The following is a 17731-nucleotide window of genomic DNA, read 5'->3' as shown; positions in this document are numbered from 1 at the left end:
GGCCTGCTGTGTTCATCCAGCCCTGCACCTTGTTGTACCAGCTACAGTAGAGGCAGGTCCTACTAGTTTGGGTGGATTTTTGATCTAAAGGAGATGATGGTGATGAGAATCAGGCAGGAAAGTGGAGGTAAGGCCGTAAGCAGATCAGCCTTCTTCAGTTTGATCAATTGAACAAGTTCATGAGGTCAACTGTTTTAATTCTGCCCTATTTTCTCTGTTCTTATGTTTTCTCATGCCATGTGTGTTTCATGTGGCCAACGCCATAGGCCTGTCATCTGCTTGGGCTCAGTATAGACTCTGTCACCAATTGCCCTATCTGAATTTCAGGGCTGTCAGCTGTCACAGCCTCTGTCAGCTCCTCCCCCATGTCTGGGAGGTGCTCACCAACATGTGAGCCCAGATCAAGTTGAAAACTCATATCCACTGAGGTGAACCATTTTGCCCTGATGGAGGGTACGGGTGAATGATGTGATGCTTCTGTCCTCTGAAGTTTCTGTTCCTTCTTCTTAGAGATAGATTACAAGTCCCGTGGTGAAATAGCCACCCAGCCCTCTGTAGTGTGGGCACATTGATGGAGAACACAAACAATCAGGACAAAGGCCTTTAACATTCCCACTGCCCATCAATTCCTGACAAATACTTCCTTTCTGCCCATCTCGAGCTTCCTCACTCCATCTCTCTAGCAGTGGTGGCCTGGTCTACCTGTTGTCCTGCCAGGTTGACAGCTTCCTCCTCAGCGGAGAACAGGGCCCAGCTGTTCAATGCACTACCACTCATCATTGCCCTTTTCTTGGTGGTTGCAACCCCTTTTCTCCTGTGAACATTTGGTTTCAACATTATTCAGGAAATTGAGCACGTAATTGAGGCTGACACTTCATGCATATTGTATTGTTGGAGGTGGCACTTTTGAAAACGATTTGTTAAAGTGAAGTCTTTCTCTGACTGCTTGAATGGTTGTAAATGTTTTTACAACACTATTCAAAGAGGAGAAAGTAATCCTAGCTCAAATCTTCCTTCATCCTACTTTGCTTTCATTCTAATTTTAAAAAGTAACATTCTAAAAATACTAGAAATCTAGACAGAAAAAAAAATTGGAAATCCTAGAGACACTTGATGGGTTGGACAGGAATTGGGGAGAGAACAGATCAGTTAAAATTACATGACCAGTTAAAATTACATCAAAATTGAAAGGCAAGAGGTGGACAAGTATATTAACACAATTAGAAAAAAAGAAAATATATATTTATAAAGACGTGTTTACTTTGACAAACTTGGAGAGGAGTTATGAAGGATCTGATAAAGCAGATCATCTCAGTCGAATGTTAAACAAAAGCATTTAAATATAAAGAAACAATAAAGTATTATAGATAACAGCATTTATAAAGATTTATATTGAGAACAAGCACGCACACTCCCATAAGTGCCCACTAAAGCACCTCCAGCAATCCTGAGGCCATAATAATATCTTATTCTTCCAAATCCTTCCTTTTCTCAAAAAACACAGCAACAGACTTTTAACAGCAGCGAACAAAATGTGCCATCAAAATTCAAGTCAAAGACAAATGAAACAAATAAGGATAAATTCTACAAATAAAAAAAAATGCTCCTTTAAGAATACTTTGCTGAATAGCCACATTATGCCTGAGCTTCATCACAAATGCTGTATAAGCGAGCTTATCACATCCCCTATATCTAGTCAGGGACTTGTATTACTGCTTATTACATATTAACATATACGTTCATTATCAAATGAATTAAATTAAATTACACAGCCAACAGGAGATCATGCAGTACTTTAATTTGCCAATCATCCAGTGAAAAGGTTTCCAATTTTCACTCTACCATTTGTATGTTCCGTCCTCATGTGACTAATGCCTCTGTCCCTCTGGCAGAAAAGTATGCCCTGTAATTTTGTGGCATTAATCAATTGTTCTTGTGCCAAAGTGTCTGCAGTTCAAATATGATTGCACCTAGGAATCACAGTGGCACCCTTTACAACCTGTATGGGGCTGGAAAGATAAACAGTGATCTGTTGAGAACTGGAAATTTCTTTCTGATTTAACATGCAGGATGAAACGAAATATCAGCTGCATGCTGCTCCCTCAAGATTCGAATCAAACCAGCAAGTCTGCAGGATGTCACTGTTAGCTCCTTCTTGCTGCGTATAATTTGTCAAGTTATTAAGTCATTGCACTGCCAGTTTCTTTTAACTGGAATAGATGCCTTTGCATATCCACTTATTTTAGGAGAGGAACTGTTGCAGAATTCCCATATGTGACTATTATCTGAAATAAAGATTCTTAAGGGTTCAACACTTGACACGAACACAGTCTACAGACCAGTAACAAGTACAACATTGATTGACTGCTCCTGTCTCAACAACAATAGTGCATTCTTCAACGCTCTACAACTTCACACCATCCTCAAAAGATAAAGTGGTTTCAAATACACCTAAAAAAAGCCCTTGGAGCAAAATGTCTTTGCCCTTTTGTAGTGCAATTTGTGTCCCTGACACTTACTGGCTGGAATGATCAAAGTGAACAAGTACTGATGATAGTGTGTAAACAGATGGTACAACACCTTAATGGTATTCAAACTCTTCCACTCAGTGTGTTTTCATACCCTGGGGCCTATCTTACAGAATTCACCAAAGACTTTCAGCACTTTTATCCCTAACTCTCTTTAACAATTCCTGATGCAACCTATGTTTTAGATCTCTGAGACTACAGAATGTTTCTGTGAAAATGCCTTTTTTCTCACCTTCCTGGAGCTTGAATCATCATTTAAAGAGCTGAAGGTAAACAAACATTATTTTCCTCTTACAATGTTAAAGTAAATGAGTTGCTGCTGCACTCAGAGCCTACATGTAGCATTACAGCAGCAGAGTGAAAGGTCATAGTTGTCATACATCTTAACTGTTGTTACAAAAAATGAAATACATTTTTGAATTATGCCAAATCTTAAACAACAGCAATTGAGAATGGATTCATTTTCTGGGTATGGCCAGTCACCACATGATGACATACATGATAAAGGAATTTGTTGAAATGAAAAATAGACAACTAGACAATGTTTTTTCTTTTCATAATTAATTGCAACTGTTGGAATATAACCAAGTCAATGTTTTCTAATGAATCTTTTCACCAGCGTGGTAAGAATTAGTTGATCCCATTGAATGGAGGTTTATAAAGTGGCCCCTAGTTAAAATGATTCCAAACTGTTCTTGTAAAATATTTACATTTCTGGGAAATCTCATGTCTATTTATTGATGAGGATAGAAGCTCTCATTTGGCTCCTTCTTGTTCAGTTTATTCGTTTTCTGCGTAGTTTTCTGCAGGGGTCAGTTAGTTCAGTTGGCTGGACAGCTGCTATTTGATGCCAACCGTGTGGGTTCAGTTCCTGTATTGGCTGAGATTACCATAAAGGATTCTCCTTCTCAAACTCTCCCCTCACCTGAGTCATGGTGACCTTCAGATCACAACCAGTCTTCTCTGTCTAATGAGAGAGTATGATCTTGGTAAGACTGTGGCAACTTTGCCTTTAGTTTTCTAGTTAGCCTCTGATACCTCCCATATAGTTAATGGTACTGCAGTGTGCCTGGGGGCCCTGGAATCCTACCACAGTGTGTCTTATACCTTGAAGGAAGGGCAGGGCAAAACTGCACAGGAAGCATGATATTAAGTTGTGCTGGGAATTACCTCAGTTGCTCTCCACAAGGGTACGGTGGAACATCTGTTGATGTGTGTGAGTAGGTTTCTCTCTGCACTTATAATGAAGTTATGTTATCAGATACCACCCTCCGCCCTACCCCCACCCCTTCCTGAGGATGTTCCTGGACTAACTCGGCTTGCAGACTGATAATTAATTACCCTGCTGAAATCATTTTCCTGTAATCAATGATAAAGGCAGAAGTTTTCCAAATGTAAAGCAATGAAATTATAGTATTTGAAGGTTAAAGGTTTCTATTTCAGATAGTAGGAGCAAATTACAGCAGATGCTGGAATCTGTACTGAAAACAAAAAGCTAGAATTCACAGTGGGTCAGGCAGGATCCGTGGAAAGAGAGCAAGCTAATGTTTCAAGTCTAGATAACTCTTCATCAGAGCTACAACAGCATCTGCAGTTCTTTCGGTTTCTACTTCAGGCAGAATTCCTATCCCTTCCCCTTCTCGTCGACACACAATTAAGTGTGCAGTTTTCCAGGTCTTTGTCATCTTGCACCAAACCTGACACTAGGAGGTTAATAGGAACATGATACCATCCCCAAACATCAGAATTCAGTATCTTCACTCATTTTGACCACAGTTCCCTCCAACCCATGACCTCATCACCACTAGCCCCACACTCCCTATGCCATGACAGCGACATTAAGAAAACAAAATCCACTACATGCCTTCCGCTATGGCAGAAATCAGTTCTATTTATACAATGACCCAACAATGGTGCTCAGTATAAAAGCTCCCCTTGCAGGGAAGGCACCAAAAGGTTTGGCAGTTAACAACGTGGATCTTCTAATTGAAAGACAGGAAGGATAGAAATGGTTGCAAATGTGTCAAATGAGTAGGATACAACAATCAAAGAAATGTAATTTTCTTGGTGGTCTCACTTCATATAATCGAGAAAGAGAGGTTTAATTTTCTTCAATAATCTCCACCAACAAATGCTGTCTTCTTGTTTTTGAATGGTATTGTACATTGGGAACGATGTCATGAGTGACAGCAATTCTCTGAAATCTCCTTGAAAAGGGTTTGAAAGCTTGCAATGTGGATTTTCTGACTTCAGTTCCTCCACAGCCACTGTGTCCCCTCTTAAGTATTTCTAGGTTTTGTTTTTATATTTTGAATGGCCACAGTCTTCTGCTTTGTTTTAATGAGCTACAAAGGATTGTTCAAGGTGAGAACAAGTTAAATCAGCCAAAGGGGTGTGGTGCTGGAAGGGCACTTATTTGGCTGTTGTTCAAGGAAGATGCAAAGGGTCTGCAGGCCAAGCTAGTGAGAATTGGCAGTGTAGAGGAACTGCATGTTCAGAATGAAAAAACTAGCAACCAATTGTCTGGAATCGTTAAAGTGGTGGAGGCTAATGTAAGTTATTGTTTTTGTAGCATTGATTGAGTCCCTCTTTTGAATTTTATTCGAATTTGGCACAACTTTCAAGAAATTTCTGACAGTAAAATCAGCACACGGATGTTAAATTCTTAATAAATTTTTCAGTACTTTCATATTTTTGCAGAAATGTTAACCTATTTTAAAATACGTAAGGAAGTAAAACCTCTACTAAGATTAATATCAAATGAATGAACTGACAATTCAAATGCTGTTATTGGCAATAATAATTTTCTAAAGGCCTGTGCCTTTCTCTCTATCTTAGGAATAAACAACATTGAACTAGAAAACTATCTTGAACTATGAAAGTAAGAGTTGATTTCTTTTTGCGACTTCCACAAGAAAGTGAAGAACAGACTTTTCTTCCCTATCTCAACCATTTGGGCAACATTCGGGTGAAACATTGGACATAAAGGAAGGATCTACAGTAATCCTTTGGGTTATCTGCTTTACAAAGAATGTTTGTTGTGAGTCAATGACGCTGGAAAGGTTTCAGGCACCTCGGAGAAAGAATGTGGTATATATACAGAAAAACTATATCTATTCCAATTTTTATATTTTTTTTAATTTGAAAGGTTTTGCCATTGGGCTGTATACTTGACATGGAATGTATTTTGTAAACATTAAGACAATTTTAATTGTATTGAGTGGATTAATAATTGTTAAAAATTATTTTCCAGCTTGAAATATTTTGCCTTCAGACTATATGGCTGATATGGAATGTATATGGTAAATATTAAGACTATTGCAATCAAAGTGAATACAATATGCGGTTTGGAGACAAATTGAATTTTATTGCAAACTCTGCACTATTCAAGTTAAACATTTTTGTCATGCATTTTTTGAATTTTATAAATGAAGTCTATTTTTAACAAAAAGATGCCTTTGCAATCAATGTCCCCTTTTGTAAAAGGAAGCAGGCAATTAAATGTAAAACTTATTGATCAGGGCATCCTAAGGCATTTTTGAAGAAATTCTGAGGTTGTCTGAATTTCCTCTTTCATCCTGCTTGTGGCCTTCAATTTGAAAAGACTTTCTCAGATATTTGCTATATTGCTATTTTCTCATTGCTCTTCAATGAAGTCTCAACATCTTCCTGTAACTTTTATTACTGACTCACATCTAACATTTGTGTGAGAGGAGCCTAACCCCAGACCTCTTGATATGTAGATTATTAGCTCACAGGGTTCACACAAATCACTTCACAACTCCATTCTCTTTCACCTTACATCAAATCCAGAAAGACAGCTTGGAGGCAAACAAAATAAAACCTTTTGAAATGCATCATCAAATAACACCTAAGACTCCATGACTGCCTTTCTTCTTCCAAACTTACAAATGTGTCCTCTGCATTTTATTGTTTTTGTTTACGGTGCAATTTAACACATTTTGATTTCTTCCTGTTAACTCTTTGGAAATTTCACATACTGCAGTCTCTGAGCAGAATACCAAATCAAGCTGACAACTTTTGGCCTCTCTCATATTTAACAAATGGAGCCAACTGCAAATTTTTTCATTTTAACTAAAATGAATAATAATCTGCTCAATTTATCCTAGCTCTGGCAGCAATAGAGATTTGCTTCTTTATTCATCATTTGTTCGTTAGTTTTGCTTCTACCTGGTGCTGAATAGAATATTACATGGATCTATCAAGTAATACTGTTCTTCTGCATTGAATGTTTTATGTATGTTTTTAATTGTAATATATCAAAGGACAAGTCAGTGTCTGTGTAAAGCACCTCACCATTGGGATGTGAAGAATTTATGATGAAATACAGTGGGGAGCTATTTTGCAATACTAGCCATATATGTTATCTTACTATAACACTCCAAGAAGAAGGAGAAATATTGACTGCAGATAATGTAGAACCTGCTTCTTTTCCAAAGAGAATTTCACAGCAGTGGAGCAGCAGACAAATAAATGCATGGTGCGATGTTTTAAATTGTATCTTTCACAAATTATTGCTAGATCTGACCCAGAGGTCTGTGTAAGTCTGCAAAGTTGATAGTCAGATAATTGTTGACACTGGTTGAATGTTCAGCCTGTCTAAGGCCAGAAGAAAACTGGAGCTTTTATCTGTTTCATCAGTTTTTTCTCTGCTGCCTAAATCAAAGGCTGCAATAAATGCATCTCTGCCCAAGTTAGTTAGAGTCTATTTTTCAGAATAAAGCTAGGAAATTCAGAGCTGTAGAGCCATTGGCAATGCTGTTATGATATGTCAAAGAGATCAGGTAATTCCTGGGAAGGGAAATTGGGTGAGCAGTGACACAAAACAAACAGAATTGGGTTCTGTCTGATTTTCCTGCCAATAAAATTTTTCAACATCACTTCCACATCTCAAAGTGCAGAAAATGGTACAGGCATTCAGTGATCGAACAGTTGTGTTGGTAAAGAATTAGAAGATTATGTGATTAACTTTCATGATAATTTCATCACAAATGACTGGAAAAATAAGGCGACAGTGCGACCTCCCATTAAACATGGCTAGCACAAATACCAAGTGATTATTTTGAATGTTTATTAATAGAATCTTTGGCTACAGTCAAGGAAGCTGGAAATAGGATATATATCTGTCTTAGCTGCTGTAGCTACTATAAGATATTGTTTCCTTCTCAAATTTGTTACTTTCTTCCCCACCTGAAATTTGTAATGCTGGCTTTTAAAGAGTTGCTGCATTCTTTTTAAGTCTTAATGCCCAGCCAAGCATTCACTTGCAATCCTATTATATGTAAAGACAATGAAATAGGACTGAAGATCATAACAAATTACTGCATTCTTTCCTCTGCCTTGGATCTGGAAAATGAATGTTCTCTTGGCACAAACCAACAGAAAATGATCCTTCTCCTTAGTTTGAGTGAGTGAACATTGAGTTGATGCCAATCCCTTTCAGGCACAAAAGAGATATCAAAGGCAATCACCATGATTCACCAAAATGTTGAAGAACAGAGATCCAGCCATATAGGCAATAAGGTCATTCATGAAACTAACATGATGAAAATCTTACAGATAATTATGAATAAAGCCACACTTCTCATCATGGTGGATAATTTGAAAAATGAGTAGCAGTTTCCAATGAGAGAATACCACCAGAAGATAATTTAAAGGAGAATGTAAACTGAGGCCCTGATATTCATGTGAGGTAGTGAGGAAGTGTGGTTGTGGGGGTAATATAGAAATTTCAGGAAAGTAGATGTCCTGCAGAATTTGATGTCAGAAGCTCATGATTGTTATTCTATTCAGTTTGTCATCTGATTGTCAACCAGATTGATGAGACTGTGGGAGGAAAAGCCAATAGTGGGTGCCTGCTGCCAGGAATAATTAGGAATGTTCCCCAGTAATTGAAAAAAAGATTTGAGCTTTCATGGGAATCTGGAACACAGCAATTCTGTTTCCATGCTGGATGAAAGTGTGTTTAGTTTGGGATTATGTTCAGCATGGACTTGTTGGGCTGAAGGGTCTGTTTCTGTGCTGTATGACTCTATGACTCTAATTAATAGGGAGGGCCAGAGGCAATGCAGAGGGCATTATGGCCATTTGCAGCAGCAAAGAGAGGTAGTCATCAGCAGAAGGACTATTTGAGGTGTTGGGAAGTGCTCCCGCTCCCACAGCAAATAGTCATTACTATAACAATTACTTGACAACATTTAGGCTAATTTCCTCAGTCTTGGGAAACTTAGCTAAATGTGCATTAAAGTTAAATCGGATTCCCAACTTTTCTGTGAAAACGTGGCCAAAATATGAAATGAAGAGTTTAGCTTTTCAAGAGTGGGACACAGATTCTGCACACATCTCACTGCTGCATGGCAGCTTAGGAATATAAGGCAAAGGAATAGCCATTTAAGCTTTTTAGTTCCAGTCACCATTCAGAAAGAACCATGATTAATTGGTCACATCAATCCATATACCCAACTTTGACTCACATCACTCAGTATCTTTATATAACAATAACCTATTAATCTCAGATGTAAAATTTACAATTGATTCGACATCAATTGGGTTTTCTGAAAGAGAGTTCAAACCTCATCACCCTTTGTGTGCAGAAATGTTTCCTAATTTCATTTCTGGAAAGTTTGACTTTAATTTTTAGACCTTACTCCTAAATAATGCTGGGAAAGAAGTTAGTTTTAGAGTTCAGTTTCATCATCAGTTAACAATGACACATAATTTGTAAGACATAGCTTTAGAAAGGATTTATGGAAAGCGGCTCTTGTAAGGAGAGTAAGACAGTAGCTTTTAACAAAAAGGTTATATTTAGAACCTAATTGTAAATTTACAAGCAGTTTAAGTAGAGATAAAGTTGGCCCATATGCAAATTGTAGAGACAGCAGAGTGATACGCAAATTTATTTGTGGGCTTAACAGGAGGAAAAAGTGAGATATGGATCTTTAGATGCCAGCAAGAGTAATAATTATTCCACTGGCACACAGAAAAGAGTCAATGGAGTGAAAACACCAGTTGGACCAAGGGAAGGCAGCAAAACATTCTTGATGACTATTCAATTGGCAAACCTACAGTGCCAAACAAGATGGGACTAATTTAAAAGGCTTGATTTTATGCTGTAAGAGGTAAATGAAAAACAGCAGTCAGAAAATTCAGCAGTAATACAAGTGATACAGATACAGGACACAATTCAGGATTGAATGTGAGAAAAAGATCTAGTTAATAGATGAATTACTAGGGTGATCAGGGATGCAGGCAGATGTTTTGACAATTTATTGACAGTAGCTCAAGATAACAGGGGACTTGGCATTAACTCTGGTCTAGGCAATTGAATGGAAGAACACGGGCCATTACTGAAGGGTTCAAAACATTTGATTTCAGGAAAGGGAAGTTAGAGTTGGTAGATTTGATTTTACAGTATTTGTTAAAATATTCAAAAAGTTCTAAGCCCTTGACATGAAGGCTACATTTGACCAAGAGTGGCATCAAAGGGCCCTAGCAAAACTGGAATCAGTGGGAAACAGACCTGACACAAAGGAAAATGTTTGTTATTGCTGAGATCAGTCATCTCAGCTCCAGGGCGTCGCTGCAGGAATTCCTCAGGGTAGTATCCTAGGCATAACCATATTCAACTGCTTTGTCAATGACCACCCCTCCATCATAAAGTCAGAAGTGGTTTTGTTTGCTGATGACTGCACAATATTCAGCACCATTTGTGACTCTTCAAATACTGAAGCAGTCCATATCTAAATGCAACAAGATCTGGACAATATCCATGCTTGGGCTGACAAGTAGCAATTGACATTGCACCATAAAAGTGTGAGGCAATGATCATCTCCAACAAGAGATCAGGACTAGCTAAATAAATAGTGGCTATATGAGCAGTTCAGAGGCTAAGAATCTGCAGCAGTTAACTCACCTCAGACATCTTTAACCTCTCCTTACTACATTCTGAAATCTCCACATGCTTCAAGAAGACCACTATCATCCCCATGCCAAAGAAAAATCATGCAACGCTCCTCAATGACTACTGCCCAGTGGCTCTAACCTCCATAATTATGAAGTGCTTCAAGAGGATCGTCATGGCTCATATCAACACCAGCCTAACAGATTGCCTTGATCCTTCGCAATTTGCCTACTGGCTCAATAGGTCCACAGCAGACGCCATCTCCCTGGCCCTGCACTCTTCCACCCTCTTCTGTCACCAGAAGATATAAAATCTTCAATATATGTATGAACATATTCAAGAACAGCTTCTTCCTCACTGTTATCAGACTCTTGAACGGACCTCCCAAATGTTAATGTGGATCTCTCTCTCTGCACCTTCCCTGTGGCTGTAACACTATACTCTGCACCCTGTTCTGCTACCCTGATGCACTTTGTATGGTACAATCTGCCTGTATAGCACGCGAGACAATAATTTTTACTGTGTCTCGGTCCATGTAACAACAATCAATCAATCAATCAATCACCTCCTAACTCCCTAAAGCCTATCCACTATCCACGAAGCACAAGTCAGGGATGTGGTGGAATATTCCCCACTTGCTTGGATGAGTACAGCTCCAACAACACTCAAGAAACTTGATAGCATCCAGGACAAAGCAACATGCTTGATTGGCACCACATCCAGTATCATCCACTCCCTCCACCACTAAAGTTCAGTAGCAGCAGGGGGTGGGGGGCGAACTGGAAAAGGGGCCTATACCAGGGGGTTATGGGACCCAATATTCAGGTGAGAGGGGTGATGGGTGATGGGAGGAAAGAGTAGGAGGAGGAGAGGAGGCTGGAAAATGGGGAAGAGGGAGGCCAGGGGAAGCCTCCTGTGTCCCATGCCCTTACTCCCCACCTTCTTGTCCCATGTTTTCACTTCTGTCCCCCAAACTCGCAGTCAACCGCACAACAGCAACATCTGAATCGATCTGTGTTCAAGGAGTCAGTTGCTTGTGAGTGATGAGCAATGCATTACAAACTCCTTGGATTGTCTGAAGAGATAGTTCATCTCTCACCTGGCTGTGACTTAACCAGGTCTGACAGTGAAAATGATGCTGGAGCAAACTTTTTAAAATTGCAAGTGAGGACACATTTTCAAAAGTGCAAGTTTATTTATAATAGGTGGGTGTACGTATGAAATGATTTGCGCACACCAGGCCCTGGCACCATCCCTTACATGGCATTTAGATATACTCTTGTCCACATTTAAAATGCGATGGCTGACTGCAGTCCTCATCGTCATGGTTCAAGGATCCATGTTGTCTGCTATTATCTGTAGTCAAGGAATTGGTTGCTTGGAAAAACTGATTACATATTCTTTCAACCTTGGAGTGTATAAAGAGGCAGATCTTCCTTCATATGGGATCAACCTGACCAAGTCCAACTGCAAATACACCTTCCTAATAGACATTTTAAGACTGCAAGTGAGGATATATTTGTTTCTTAGTAGGACAATAGGTCGGCACAACATTGTGGGCTGAAGGGCCTGTACTGTGCTGTACTGTTCTATGTTCTATGTTAAAAGTGGAAGGTTATTTACAATGATGTTTCCGCCATGCCATCTGTGCGTTCTCAGTATGTTGTTTTTCTTGTTCTCCCTCCCAAAACATCTAAGTATAGTCCTGATTTGCATAGCTGTGGTGAAAGGAGTCTCGTCTGTAGTTGTCCCCATTGTCCTGCAAGACTTAGGTGGTTGTTTCCAGGACCATTTGGACCTAGGGAGCCCAAGTCTGCTGAAAATATTTTGGACAATCAGGGAGGAGATGGCCTGGTGGTATTGTCATTGGACATGTAATCCAAAGACTTGGGTAATGTTCCAGGGACCTACATTCAAATCCCACCATGGCAGATAGTGCAATTTGATCTTTATAAAAGCCTGGAATTAAGAGTCTAATGGTGACAATGAAACCATTGTCAATTGTTGGCAAAAACCATCAGGTTACCAGTATCCTTAACTGATCTGGCCTATGTGTGACTTAAGACCCATACCAATACAATTGGCTTTTAAGTATTAACAATAAATGCCAGCTTAGCCAGCAATACCCATGTCCTGTGAATGAATTAAAAAGAGTGCAAGTTTGTTCCACTCGGTTTGAACTGCTGGCTTTAACATCATAGGCAGGGGAGAGGTGAAGGGATTGTGCCCCTCTGAAGTGTCCTAAGAGGAAGCATCCTGTGTGTGTGACTTTTCTCTCTCTCTGGGTGTCCCAGAAGGATGAAGCACATTCCTCGTTTTTGTTCTCGTTTCACTCTGCCATAGATGCTGAGCACCTATGGGTAGAGCGAGGGGGTGATGGAGTACAATTTGGGTAGACACAGAGTCTGCTGCTGTACCTGGTTCTCCATGGCATTTGTGAACCTCTCCATGGAGACAGGCTGACACTGCCTGCACAGTGCTGAAAATATTGGTGGACTCCTCCATCCTTCAATCCAGCTTACTGCCAGCCTCTGACAAAGCTGCCAGCTATTCATGTGCCTTTTGACAAATTTAGTAATGGCTGAGGCATTGGTGTTCAGTGGCTTTCTCCTCAGTGATGAAGGTGAAACTGAGATTCTCAAGAGCGGGACTCTATTGGAATCAGTTCACTGGGTGCTGCTAGTAGCTGTACAAGAGAGATCCAAGCTTGTGCAGATTAAGAATTAGTTTGTAGCAGTGGTTATGGGAAAACAGAATCACACAGCACAATAAAGCTTAGTGCTTAGTTTGCCATTTTCCCAACATGAGTGGCCCTGTCTTTCTCTGGTCAGGTCAACTATTTTCACCTCAAAAGGAGCTGTGTCTAGTAGCGTAGCCTCCTATGGTGGTTGTCAGGAAAAAGTATGGCTCTCCACTTCACTACCCCATCCACCAGTACCCACAGGTCCTAGTCTGTAAAACAGGGAGCTAACGTGCTTTTCTGGGCTATCTCCTAGGTGTAACAGTCCAGGAACATGGTGTGAGGGCTAGTTCCTGGCTTGCAACATCAGAAGTGCTATATGGCTGGGCTTGAAATATAATGCCAACAGTGTGAATGCTGGAAGGTCCTATCGGTGGCAAGCACTTCTACATCTCCTCTACTGCTGATTCCATAAGAGAGGCACCCATGGATCTTTTTGCATAATTAGTGAGAAAAACAGCAGATGATTATGGAAGGAAAATCACACCAGGCCATGAGGAACCAAATGCCATGAATCTCACTTGAAGTGAACTGGGAAAATTCCACTCCATGACTGGCCAAAAATTTACCAGATGGAATATAATCTGTGAAAATGTGAGGTGCTTTGCTTTGACATGAGGCATAGAGAAGTAGAATATTATTTAAATGGAAAGAGACTACAGAATGCTGCAATATAGGGAATGAATCATTAAGGTTCGCAAGCATGTATAGAGTGATCTTACTAAGGCAAATGAACTGTTAGCATACATTACATGGGGGATAGAGCATAAAAGTAGAGAAGGCTTGTTTCAACTGTGCCGGGTATTGGTGATCATTTCTGAGAGGCCAAGACAGGCTTATTGCTAAGAGGATATTTCCACTAAAGGAAGAATCTAGAACTAGGGGACACATAAGGGAGCCTATTTAAGGTTGAAATGAGAATGAATTTTCTTCTTTGAGAGTCATTAACCATAAAAATACTTATTCCAGAGACGGTTTATTCTTTCTCCTTTGTCTTATGATCCAAAGGCTTTATTTAACCTTGGGTGAGAGCCTTGATCAAGAAATGTGAGAGAGTGCTACATTGACAGATGAGCTGATGAAATGAAGCTCTCTTTGCTCTCTCATGTGGTTGTAAAAGGTCCTATTGCATTGTTTTGCAGAAGAGCCTGGAGAGTTAACCCAGAAGCCTAGCCAATATTATTCTCAAACCAAAACCACTGAAACAGTTTATATGGTCCTTTGGACGTTACTGTTCATGGAATCTTGTGATCTATCTATTGAATATCAGGTATTTCATTGACCAGAAAGAGATGCCATGAGGTTTTGTAAGGTATTGTATAAATGCCAGTCTCTCCTTCATGCTTTTAATGTACATGAAGGTAGAGATGGTACTCAGGTATCATTATATCATTATATTATTTTGCTGTCTTGGACGATCTGACTTTTGGGAAGCTATTTGAAATGGACAAAAAAGGGCAGATGGCTCACACTAGACGTTATTATAAAGACCAGATGGAATCCAGAGTATTAAAAGTCGAGAAAATTACAATGGGAGAAGAGTTATGAAAACTTCAAAGGCGCACCAATTGCTGACAGCATAATTGGTATTAGGGCATACTTAACAAATAGCTTTGCCTTCAGTGAGTCATTGCTATGTCTGCCGTATCATATGCCGCTAATGTTTACAACTCAAACTTAGTTCTTTAAATCAAGAAGCAGTTTTGTTAACCCTCAACATCTGAGAAAGATATTCAACCAGCTCGTGGTTTGTTGGGTTAGTATGGCATTTATCCCAGTTTGATATTTATAGTTCTTTGATATTTATAGTTCTATCAGGGTCTCTTCTGATTCATACATGCATTTTTAAATTTCTTTTTCCATTGCTCTGAAAAAAAGCGCAGGGAGCGTGTATTTTTCTGGATTAGTAGAGGAAATGTTTCGATTAAATGCTTTCTTTTCTGTCAGAGTTCCTCTGTTGGATACAGCAATTTGCCATTATTTCTACCTTTCTAGGAAAGGTCTCAGGAATTTATTTGATTGAGGGAGATGGGATGAGGTTGGGGTTGGAGGGGAGGATACATATTGGCTTAAACAGACACTTAAATTGCATTTTCTCCAGGCTTCTTTGTCAGTTTTATTCTTTTGTTGCTTGTTACAGATTTACATAGAACACGTGTTCAGATGCAGTGGTTACGATTGCTACCTATTTTCCATCAGCAATAAAATTTTGTACCTGTTCTAGTGTTTTCCCGATTGTACTATTTTACTAAGTATCACCAATTTCCATAGTTCTTACAGCACAGAAAGAGACAATCTGGTGTTTATATTCCACACAAGACTTGTCCTATCATTTTCATCTTACTTCATTACCATAGGATCATAAGAAATAGGAGCAGGGTGGGCCATCCAGGAGGGGATTGACAACTTCCCAGAGAGCAACCAGTCCAGAAGCAAACATATTTCCAAATACTGATGAACAAAGTGTCATTGGCCAACCAGTCAAAAGGTAAACAGCTGTAGACTTCATTGAGCTTGATAGGTTTATGACAGAACCCAAACAAGGTAGAATCATGCGAGATCATTTATGTTGCAATAAGAGTGCTTTTCAACATAGGCAAGGGCACAGACTTCACAGGACTGGTGGAAATGTTCAATAATTCTCTGTATTCCAAAACAGACCAGGCAAAGCCAGTATAGTGCTGAGCGAGTAGCTATCATTCAGTAACACAACTAAGAGTTTAAAAAATTTTACTTCCCCAATCAAACATCCACAATGGGCAATGTAAGATGTCTAACTTGAATAACAATTCAAGAGAGAAAAGCTGCCAATTCCATGGAATCCAGGCCAACATCCACATTTTTTCTGAAGAAGGGTCTAGGCCCGAAACGTCAGCCTTCCTGCTCCTCTGATGCTGCTTGGCCTGCTGTGTTCATCCAGCTCTACACCTTGCTATCCCAACATCCACAAATCCTGGAATACATCAAGCAGAAGAAACTACCTGGTTGAACCATTCAGGATACTGTAAAAAAAAATTACCTCTTCCATTTAGAAAGAGATTACGTGAAACCAGGAGATGACATGGAAGTAACTATTTGTTTCAACAGAGCAGCTGAATTCCAGGAGGAAAATTCAGAAGATTAAGGTTCTTTCAGGTGGGACCAACAATAACATCTATAAAGAGAAAATTCTCTGCAAAGGTATATATGAGATAAATATCCATCAGAGGAGAAATAATCAACAGATCAGGAACAAAGTGAACAGTCCTCAAGTGAGAGACCTGCCATTCTACCAAGCCCAAAGACAATGCATTCTGAGCGAATTGGAAAATCTCCAGACTAATGGCAGTTGTGAAGTGGTAAATGTATTGTGATTACATCCATGATTATATGTTTGGTTAGCTATAAAACTTGGGAATAATGACCTATAAGGCAATGGTTCTGAAGGTGTTAATGTTTATGATACATTGTCTCTATCCATTCTGTTGATGTCACATGCAGTCTGTGGGAGGAAATGAAGAGGTTGGTTTACATTTTGGAGGGAATAGACGTACTTGTACTTGCTCTCTAAGGTCCTTTCCTGACCAAATATAGCTGTACTATTGCTGTCTTGCAATAAATCTCCTTATTATCATTCCTTACCCATTCATAATTGGGCTTTAACTGAGTTGGTAGATTTCAAAAGTTTGGATACTTGAGGGGATGTTCTCTCAGGGGAAAACAACAGCAGCAGCCAGATCAGTGGCACTACGATTGGTTCTGTTGAATAGCAGGGAGGGTCTAAGTGTAGGTAAGTGGTAGTGTTTGGGGACTCTATAGTCAGGGCCACAGATAGGCAAGCCTGTGGCTATAAACGAGACTCCAGGATGGTATGTTGCCTCCCTGGTGCCAGGGTTAAGGATGTTTCTGAACGGGAACAGGATATTCTGAAAGAGGAATGTGAACAGCCGGATGTCATGGTTCATATTTGGAACTAATGACATAGGCAGGAAGAGAGATGTGATTTTGAGATGGGAATTTAGGAAGTTAGGAGGGAATTGAAAAGCAGCACCTCTCGGGTTGTTATCTCAGGATTAGTCTCTATGTCGCATGCTGGTGAAGCCAGAAACAGAAGGAAAATGCACATGAATGTGTGGCTAAAGAGCTGCTATAGGAGGAAGTGCTTCAGATATCTGGATCGTTGGGATGTCTTCCAGAGCAGGAGGACCTGTACAAGAAGGAAAGGTTGCACTTACACTGTGGCGGCACCGATATCTGGCAGGCAGGTTTAATAGTGTCCTCAGGAAGGTTTAAGCTAGTGTGGTAGGAAGGTGGGAACCAGAACAATAGGGCAGCATGTAGAGTGATTGAGGAGAAGGTTGACATTGAGTCAAGTAAGTTTAATGGGAAGAATAGACAGAACTGAGATAATGAACATGGTGGGACTGGTGGTCTGAAGTGCATTTATTTTAATGCAAGGAGGATAACAGATAGAGCAGATGAGCTTAGAGCCTCGATTAGTACATGGAACTATGATGTTGTAGTTTCAGGCAAGATAGAGAGGATGTAAAAGGAGTTGGGGAG

The sequence above is a fragment of the Rhincodon typus genome, chromosome 5 (assembly GCF_021869965.1).
Source record: "Rhincodon typus isolate 14 chromosome 5, sRhiTyp1.1, whole genome shotgun sequence".
NCBI lineage: Eukaryota > Metazoa > Chordata > Chondrichthyes > Orectolobiformes > Rhincodontidae > Rhincodon > Rhincodon typus.
Note: the sequence above shows the minus strand (reverse complement) of the source record.